Genomic DNA, 10,744 nt, shown 5'->3' with positions numbered 1-10,744 from the left:
CAGTAGCTTACTGTTCTGCACACATGTTAGAGCAGAGATTTGCTGACTGTAGAGATTTGCTAACACTACAGTATGCTAGACAGATCAGTCTATAGTTTTAGCATCAGCAGCATTGTGGTAGTGGTGGAGGTGGCTACTGCAGCGGAGAGTTGGCTACATTGTGAACCGACATTCCTAAATATTTCAGTGGTAAGTGAGGCTGATACTATAGACGGTTTCACTGGAATTCTGTTGCTAGGGAACAGTTTGGACCCAAGTGTATTACCCGTGTCGACCATTGCAGCGGCAATCGCAACAGGAAATAAACTTGGGTCCTTTTAGAATGTTATTGTTATTTGAAAGCGTCTATCGCACACTTTAAATTCCCAAAAAGGTGAATATAATAATTAAAGGCTACCGGCATTCACAGATAATGTCCTTAATAAAGAAATGCCAAGAAAGTCCATCTGGGAGCATCATTGTTTATGCTGCATGGTTTCCCTCACCCTGGTGGTACCTGGTTAAGGGGCAGGTAACTATAAGATTTATTCTTCTTCCTGCTCCTTTTGTCCATGGAATGACTATTTATGATTGTATAATGAAGAAACTCTGATTGTATGATTCCATGTGGCAAATAAAAAACTCTGAACTGAACTGAACTGAACATGAAAACCCCCAGTATCTGAGGCAAAACAATTGAGAACAAGCTACCTCGCTAGGACTGCAATTGCAAAAAGACTGCAATGACTACGTATGGCTTTATACCTGAGGAATGCCAAGAGCCATTCTAAAATTAGAATCCCGATGCCACAGGAGGAGAGAAATAGATTGCAAAAGTAAGAGTGAGAGAGAGACAAAGCGACAGAAGAGAAAAAGAGGTAAGAGTGGGTGGGTGGGTGGGATGATTTGTTTTGCCGTAGACTAGGGTGATTACATACATAGGAACCTAGTTTAGATTTAACAGAGTATTATAAGTGGACGGTGCGAAGCAGGGGTAATTTAGGTTATAAAGCCCTTCCCATCACATATCCTATGTTGAGGAAAGCCCACAACGCTTCCAGAAGATCCACCAGTAGATTCTAGCATCCAAGATCTAGCCCCCCAGTCTAACCTCCAAGAGGAAATAGTCTAACCTCCAAGAGGAAACAGTCTAACCTCCAAGAGGAAACAGTCTAACCTCCAAGAGGAAACAGTCTAACCTCCAAGAGGAAACAGTCTAACCTCCAAGAGGAAACAGTCTAACCTCCGAGAGGAAACAGTCTAACCTCCAAGAGGAAACAGTCTAACCTCCGAGAGGAAACAGTCTAACCTCCAAGAGGAAACAGTCTAACCTCCGAGAGGAAACAGTCTAACCTCCGAGAGGAAGCAGTCTAACCTCCAAGAGGAAACAGTCTAACCTCCAAGAGGAAACAGTCTAACCTCCAAGAGGAAACAGTCTAACCTCCGAGAGGAAACAGTCTAACCTCCGAGAGGAAACGGTCTAACCTCCAAGAGGAAATGGTGTTTTAAAAGTGAAGTTTGGTGAAAAAGCAAGTTATTGCACTATTAATCCCAATAGGGAAATTCATCTTGGTTAGATTTTTTGTGTGTCAAATAAAAATAAAGGTTATTTGAATGATTTCTAGTTTTCAAGAGAAAAAAATCGATTAAAATCGTAAAGTTTAGGCCATATTGCCCAGCCCTACTGCCAAGGATAGAGGTTAAATTCCCAATGGGGCCACCCATTGTGAAAAAAAATGTATTCAGTAATTCCATTGTACAGCGCTTTGAGTACTGGAACTACAGCAATGCTATAGAAATGCAACCATTAACCCTTTCACTACCACCACACTACCAAAGGGTTAACCCAGTTCACTGCGACAATACAGATGGTTAATAACCCTTTCACTACCACACTACTACAAAAGGTTAATTAATGAATTGATTCCTCCAACTTACCTCCGGCTGGACCCTCCTGCTCCGGCCCCAGTAGCAGCAGCCCTGGGCGAGGCTAAAGCAGCCACAGCAGGTCCCGTCTCCACCCATAGCACACCTGCCCCATGCTGCCACAACAACACCACCCAGAGGCCCACCACAGGCCCACCACACCCAGCCTGGAGGGGGTGGACTCTCTCAGGGGTCAGAGGTGAAAGAAGTCCCCCCTCTCTGACACAAGAAGGAAGATGATGATGCTAGTGCTTGGTCTCTATTTTCTAATGTTTTTAAAAATAAATAAATAAAAATACAAATAATTAATAAGGGAGATTTCCTGCCCTTTCACCCTAGCACTGCTGGAATATGTAGCCGGTCGTAAATCGGTCCTTCATTTCTGTTTTATAAGACAGGAGATGTCCTTGTAATTGTAGCTCCTGGTTGGTAGATCTAGAAGATGTAGATCTTGTTGTGGGTTCCTTGACCGCTTTCAAATAAATCCTCCTCGTTCTTCAATGACCTTCACCTGTTGACCTCATTGGTCATGTCGTTCAGTCCGTTTTACAGTTAGATTTCTATTGTACAGCAGTAAAGATCTTGTGGGAGTTTCTTCTGGCCGTGCAAAACGTCCTGCAGCGCTTCACATCTGTCCGAAGGCCAAGGAGAGTTTGGATTGAGCAGGGAGATTTGCTTGTATCATTCATTCATCACACGCTACATCTTTCAGGGGGCTGTTTCAGACGTCACAGCCACCGGGTTTCCTTCCAAGTCAGGTTCTCTCCTCCGAGCTACTTCTCTCCACTCCGGGACACCGAGAGAGAGAGAGAGAGAGAGAGAGAGAGGAGGGAGGAGAGGCAGACTGCCGGCAGGCGGAGGAGAGGATGCTGTTGATTTATGCTTCGCTGCTGCCGTGGTCGGTGAGGGAGTGCTCCGTCTCCTCCGTTGGCACTGACGTGTGACGAGGACTCGACCAGGGACCCATCCCGAGACACAGCAGCAGGGGCCTTGGCACTGTTGTTTCCTGTGAGGCCTCTGGGGCTTCTGAGAGGGGGCGGAGGCGTGGAGGAAAGGTGGAAGAGGGATCAACAGGAGATTTGGTGGAGTGGTGAGAGAGAGAGAGAGAGAGAGAGAGAGAGAGAGAGAGAGAGAGAGAGAGAGAGAGGATACAGACAGCAGATCCCGTCTTCCTCCCAGGTGGGTGCTTCACGGTTCTGAGGCAGTCGGAGTGAGACGAGGCAGAGCTTTAAGGGGGCTCCCGGGTGGCATAGCTGACTGCCTGCAACTCCCTTCTCCCTTCTTGCTCGCCACTGTATACAGGAGACAAGAGCTGTCATATTCTCCCCTCTCCACCTCCTTACCTCCTCCTCCTCTCCTTCTCCCTCCATCCTCCACCTGCTCTGCTGCTCTGCTGCTCTGCTGCTGCTGCTGATACTCAAACCCCCACGGGACCCAGCCGCCTTGCTGACAAATAGTGCAGAGATGAAATCTTATCCTTCCCCACCCTGGCCTGCCGCCTCCCTGGCCACAGAAGCTGAGTTAACAGTAGGGTCTAGATTAGATTCAAATGTATTGTCGTCGTACAGCACAAGTACAGTACAACAAAAAGAAGTTGGCATCTAAGCAGAGTGCCAAGGTACAGTAACAGTGAAGTGCGTTAACAATATACAGTGTGATTAAAGCAATTGTGTATTTATTGTTGCTTTTATTATTTCATTATGCTTTTATGCAATTATGCTTTTTATCAAAGCAGTGTGTATAATCTGGGTGGGGGACACAACTTCCCACCCAATGCACACCCTCGTCAAAATCTGATGGGTTGGTGGCGCGGCATGGAAATATTGCGTGGGGTCCCACGAGGCACAGAGGGGTACTTTCAATGTCTATAGCATTATGAGTATGGGAAGATTGACTGAAGATAGAAGAGAACCCATGTGAATTTAATTGATAGAACATCAAACCCCATCCAAATCTAAATTCCTCTCATTTATTAGAAAGTGCAGTGACGACGAGGGGGGGGGGGGGGGGGGGGGGGAGGACAGTCTATTTAGAAACACAAACAGATAGAGACACTAACGTTAGCTAACTAGTTAACCATTAGCTAGCGAACATCGGCCACCTTGGCTCACGGCCATGTACAATACTAAGCTAATGTCACAGCAAGCTGACAAACTGAAACCATAATGTGGTGGAAATGGTTGTACAGTATATATGCCATGAACCGACTATAGACAATGATGAAATCAACGTAACCGCTTTGAAATGCCAATGTGAGCTTTATGTACTGTGAGATTATCACGTTTGTTTCAACATGGAAGTAGGGTGGCGGCTGATTGGCGCTGTGGGCAAGGCGCTCTCCACTAACGCAGGATACGCTGGGTTCGAGCCCAGCTCTCGGCGTTGCTACCGGCTTGGCCGGTCGTTCATACTAACACAATTGGCAGTGTTAGAGGGTGGGAAAGCCAGTGGGTGGGGATTTGACGTTGTGGACAGCGACTTCTACAGGTCGGTTTGGTGACGCTGGTGCTCTCCAGGCTGGAAGCAGGAAGTAGCGGGGGCAGCGTGAGCCTCCCACACGTTACTCCTCGCCACTGAGAGTTTGAGCTGCTGCGGTGAAAAGATGCGACAGGCTGCCTCCTCGTGTACCGGAGGGGACACGTGATGCAAGGCTTCTGTCCTCACTACAACCGACCAGTGGGAGGCATAGTCTAGCAACGTTCAAGACAGGGGAGGGGAGAATTGGATAATACGAAATTGGGATGGGAGAAAAATAGAAAAAATGGGGAGAAAAAGTGGATACAAAAAAAACATGGAAGTAGGGTAGGAGCTGAGAGTGAATTAGGGATGTTCGAAATTGGCTTTTTCACCGATATCCGATATACCGATTGTCCAACTCTTAATTTCCGATACCGATACCGATATGCGGGGGTTTCCCCCCCCAAAAACACTGAATAATTTCAGGTAATTAACATTACATATCTCTTGTCGTGGAATTACAACACAACATTATGCATACTTTTGACAATAAATAAAATAAGAATTTGTTCTTACTTGCTTGCCTGGGTAAATAAATGTATAAAAAAATTAAATATATATATATATATTTTATCCGATACCGATAATTTATGATATTACATTTTAATCCCTAGAGTGAACCGATCAGAAGAGTTTCTGTTGTCACTATGAGGCCTTTGAGCTGAAAATCAACAGACTGCAGGAAAACCAACAGAGAGGGTGTTACATTTTAAATACTGATCTCAAATGTCTCCGTCCAGGTAGCTACAGGCGTGCCTCGCTAGAGGACACAAGTGTCGTAACTGAATCCTATAAATCACCTTGTTTTGATGTCAGGAAACATTTAGCTATTTCCGTAGCATGAAGCAGTATAGCCTAGTGTATTTCATTACAGCGTAGTCAGCAAGTCGTAGGGCTTGACCTGAGGCTGTTTCTTCTGCATACTCATCCTCCCCACACATTATCTTGGGTTTTCAGTATACAGTGTTTAAACCCTCTGGGGTTTAAGCCATTCTTTCCCCCTATGTTTGGTTTGCCTGGTGTGTAATTGTGCAATAATGCTTGTATAACCTCAACACTGTAACGCACAATCATGTTATATACATTTGTTTTCAGGACAAACTGGGCTATCAGAATAATGTATGCTGCAGTGATGTCACATGAATGGATAAATAGTTATATGACCAAAAATACAAAATCGAAATCTTTAAAGATTTTTAAGATCTTTTAGTTTGAATCCAAATCAGTTTTTATAACTTATAGTTGCTATAGTTTTGCCAAAATCAGTGGCCCTCAAAGTCAAAGCCCTCCTGCTTGTGGTCAGTGGCCCTCCTGCTTGTGGTCAGTGGCCCTCCTGCTTGTGGTCAGTGGCCCTCCTGCTTGTGGTCAGTGGTCCTCCTGCTTGTGGTCAGTGGCCCTCCTGTTTGTGGTCAGTGGCCCTCCTGCTTGTGGTCAGTGGCCCTCCTGCTTGTGGTCAGTGGCCCTCCTGCTTGTGGTCAGTGGCCCTCCTGTTTGTGGTCAGTGGCCCTCCTGCTTGTGGTCAGTGGCCCTCCTGCTTGTGGTCAGTGGCCCTCCTGCTTGTGGTCAGTGGCCCTCCTGCTTGTGGTCAGTGGTCCTCCTGCTTGTGGTCAGTGGCCCTCCTGCTTGTGGTCAGTGGCCCTCCTGTTTGTGGTCAGTGGCCCTCCTGCTTGTGGTCAGTGGTCCTCCTGCTTGTGGTCAGTGGCCCTCCTGCTTGTGGTCAGTGGCCCTCCTGCTTGTGGTCAGTGGTCCTCCTGCTTGTGGTCAGTGGCCCTCCTGCTTGTGGTCAGTGGCCCTCCTGCTTGTGGTCAGTGGCCCTCCTGCTTGTGGTCAGTGGTCCTCCTGCTTGTGGTCAGTGGTCCTCCTGCTTGTGGTCAGTGTCCCTCCTGCTTGTGGTCAGTGGCCCTCCTGCTTGTGGTCAGTGGCCCTCCTGCTTGTCATAGCACCGACGCACAGAGACGCAATGATGATGGCAGTGCAGTTAGCATGGTATTTCACCCTTTGCGCAAGCTTTGTGAATTGCAAGGTTTGTTTTGGGGCTATTTGCAGAGGCATTGCGTCAGAAAAAGCAGCATAATCCTTTTGTGAATTCGCCCCATTATATATTATGTTATTCTACTCACGATTTGGGTTGTTGGGTTGCATACAGACTAGGGTTGCTGCAGTGATTTCCCATGATTAATAAACTCATGATAACACCGGTATTACCGGTGACACCGGACATTTGACAAAACGATGCTCAATATCTGTAGAGCGATTACTTTGATCTTTAACGTTATGCGGCTACATTGATCCACTGTGTCTGTCTGTCTACGTCTGTTTTTAATACATTTTCAATGACGAGTATCCCTTTGTTGGACAGACAGAGTTGACATTAGGTTCTAATTTTTAAATAAACCAATGGACAGTAACAGTCCCTTCAATTCGACAATTTTCTATCTGTTCATTGATGCATTTTTATAGCGTTTTTTATTTGATGAATGTTGGCACTGATATGCGAAAAAATTAACTAAATGAACTAGGGTTTTATTTCTATTCGAAAAAACAAAGCATACACCGGTGGAGGTGGTGAGCAAGTAATGTACTCGGTGGAGCATGAACACCAAGTAACACCGGGATCACAGACTACCAAGCCTAATGCAGGTGAGTCTCATGTTACGCTCCATGTTATTATCCATGTCTACTTATTGGACTCAGTATAGGCTACAGCAACAGCAGCTGCTTTTAACATGGATATGTAGAAATGATCACAGAAGACATTAACAGTTGGATTTATTCGTCTCCAAAACGAAAAACACTGCTTTTCCAAGCTGGATCACAGAGCTTCTGGAAGGTCTATAGGATCACACCAGATTCTTTGTAAAGCTACAATGGAAAGTGAGCAGCTCGCAAACCAGCATTGTGGAGGTATAGCAGCGTCGACCTCAGGGGGATCTACTGAGGAGTTTGAGCTTAATCAACCGGGGGGCGTTTGTTCACTGTGGCTCAATGAGGAACTCACATGCCTCTCAGGCAGCCAAGTAGAGGGCTCTGGAGGGGATATCCGTAGCCATGCAGATAGGCTGTTCCAGCTGGACGACAACCCGTCGGACCCTGGCTCCCTCAATCGACGGCAGGTGCCAGGTGAACGGATGCCAGGAAAACACATGGTATCGGTGTCTCTTGATGGTTGACAGAGGACCTTGGATAGTGTGACCTGGCTAGCAGTGGCAGCTGAACTACAGTGTCTGCAGTTTAAGGCAGACAGCAGGCGCATGCTTCTCAGTGACAGCAGGGCCATGTGAGATGTGGTGGGTCCATTTCATAGGCTCTAGTCTAGGGCTGTCAAAATTGGCCAAAAGGATGATATTCGAATATCTATTGTTGCACATATTTCTTAAATATATATATATATATATATATATATTTTTGTAATAATATATATATTTTTTATTATTTTTAGTTTTATTGTTTATTTCCGTTTTCGTTATTGTTACTATGTCCTGTGAAGTCCTGTTTATTGTTGTTATTACTGTATTGTGTAATTCTTTTATTTTTTTTAGTAAAACAAAAATGGGATAAAGAAATCATAAAAAACACAATTCACACAATTCGAATATCAATTTTTACAATCAAATGTATGTTTATTTTAACAATTCGATTATAAATTTGAATATAGAATATTCGTTGACAGCCCTAATAAGCTCTCTCACATGAACACACACACACACACACACACACACACACACACACACACACACACACACACACACACACACACACACACACACACACACACACACACACACACACACACACACACACACACACACACACACACACGCACACAATAAAGTGCCTACTCACAGGTGGAGTGATGCTTTTGTTTAATTAACTGCTAAAATGCTTAAAGACATTGGTCCACCCTACATACACACAAAATATAGTTCAACATAACCTGTGTGTAGTCATTCTCTGAATCACTGATACAGTATATAACAAAGCTGTTCATCAACAAGGCTTCAATTGAGTATACCTGTAGCTCAATAGCAGAATTCATGTTGGACACTTCATTCTTCAGCTGAATCCTTCAGGTGAAGAAACCACAGCGGTATAACTAGGTTCTGAAATGACTGATTTCAACTTTCATTATCCAAAGACTGTAAGTTCAAATGGATTGGGCCTTTAAGCAGGAACGTGACAACTGAATCTCAACTAGGTCATGTGCAACAACTGTAACAATGGATGCTGATGAACAATCAGTACAATCATTAAAGAAACACATCCATTAAGCTATCATAATCATTATATCGAAGTCATTACAATCAAATACAATTCTGACTGCTACTGTAGCCTGATTAGCCTAAATCTCCAGGCAAATGGATTTTGCTCTCCATGTGACAGTGTGCGCCCGTGCGTATGGTTGTGTGAACGTGTGTGTGTAGCTGTGTGTGTGTGTGTGTGTGTGTGTGTATGTGTGTGGGTGTGTGTGTGTGTAGATGTGTGTGTGCCATGTGTCCATGCATCCATCCATGTGTGTGTGTTTGTGGTTATTACATGAATGGAAGATTAATCATGTATTGCCGTATTTGAGAACAATCAGCACAATCATAAGAGTAACAGTACAAATGTAACAGTACTGTATACCTGTATGTCATGTATGTCCTATGCCATAAATGTCATGATGTCATGTATGTTGTGTATGTCATAAATGTCACTATGAATTGAAAATGGGGGACCCTGATGTAAACAAGACGAAAGTCTTTCTCTGGTCTGCATCCCCTTAACAATTGTGTGTATTGAGCCGTACTGTATTGTACCCATTCTGCAATCTTTAAAATAAAGTTTTCATTCATCCATTCATTCAGCAAACTCAATCCCCTGCAGCATCATGTGGGAGACTATTCTTTCCATATAGGGCAGCAGGCTCTGAGGCTACTGGTCTCTAAAGATATAGGCTAATCTCAAGTTCAAGTTCAAGTTCTTTAATAGTTGTCATACAGAAGTACAGAATACTTTCATACAAAATGCTTCTTACTGTTACGCTCCAGAGACTGTGCTAGACAAGATAGTATCAAATAACATAATAACATAATATAGCATGAATTTAGAAGAAGAAAATGAGGTCACAGTGTTCGGTATAGACATATGTACAATGTTCTGAGTTACCATATAATATACAATACACAATACTATGCAGTGTACTAATGTACAGTACTATCTAGTGCAAAGCAGAAATGGGATGAGGTACAATTTTAGGTACAATTTACAGTAAGGTGTACGAGTTGTAGTGCAATCCTTCATCCATAAATATAAAGTGTGGGGAGTGGGTGCTACAGTGTGTTTGTTTAAAGTGGGTGTGTGCTATAAAGTGTGTGGAGTGGGTGCTACAGTGTGTTTGTTTAAAGTGGGTGTGTGCGTGTGGATGTGTGTGCTATGTGCGTTTGGTGGTTGTTGTTGTGTAGTGTTCATTCATTGTTCGTTTAGCAGCCTGATGGCCTGGGGATAGAAGCTACTTCTGAGTCTTTCTGTGCTCGCCTTGAGACTCCTGTATCGCTTGCCTGACCGCAGCAGTTCGAAGAGGCAGTTGTTCGGGTGACTGGAGTCTTTAATGATTCTCTTAGCCTTGCCCTTGCAACGCTTGTAGTAAATGTTCTGGAGGGTGGGGAGCCCCCCTCCAATTGTGCGCTCGGCTGAACGTGTCACTCTTTGTAGTCTGCTTTGGTCTTTTGCAGTGCTATTCCCAAAAACCAGGAGGTGATGTTGCCGGTCAAGATGCTCTCTATTGTACATGAGTAGAAGTTCTTAAGGATCTTCTGGCTGACTTGGAACTTCCTTAGGCGCCTGAGGAAGTAGAGGCGTTGTCGTGCCTTCTTCACCACACTGTTAATGTGTGTGGTCCATGTCAAGTCCTCGGATATGTAGGCTCCGAGGTACTTGAAGCTGTTGACTCTCTCAACCGGTGCCCCGTCGATGCTGAGGGGGCTGTAGTCCTTGACCCCCGACCTCCTGAAGTCCACAATCATCTCCTTTGTTTTGCTGACGTTCAGGGAGAGGCTGTTTTCCTGGCACCATCCCGCCAGGACCTTGACCTCTTCCAGGTAGGCCCTCTCGTCGTTGGCAGAGATCAGGCCCACCACCACTGTGTCGTCAGCAAATTTGACGATTGTATTGCTACTCCGCTGAGCCACACAGTCGTGTGTGTACAGGGAGTAGAGGAGGGGACTCAGAACACAGCCCTGGGGGGCCCCTATGTTGAGGGTGATGGATGAGGAGGTGCAGTTGCCTGCTCTCACCACCTGGGGTCTGCCAGTCAGGAAGTCCAAGACCCACTGGCAGAGGTCAT

The sequence above is a fragment of the Notolepis coatsorum genome, assembly GCF_963971535.1.
Source record: "Notolepis coatsorum genome assembly, chromosome: 6".
In the NCBI taxonomy this organism is placed as follows: Eukaryota; Metazoa; Chordata; class Actinopteri; order Aulopiformes; family Paralepididae; genus Notolepis; species Notolepis coatsorum.
Note: the sequence above shows the minus strand (reverse complement) of the source record.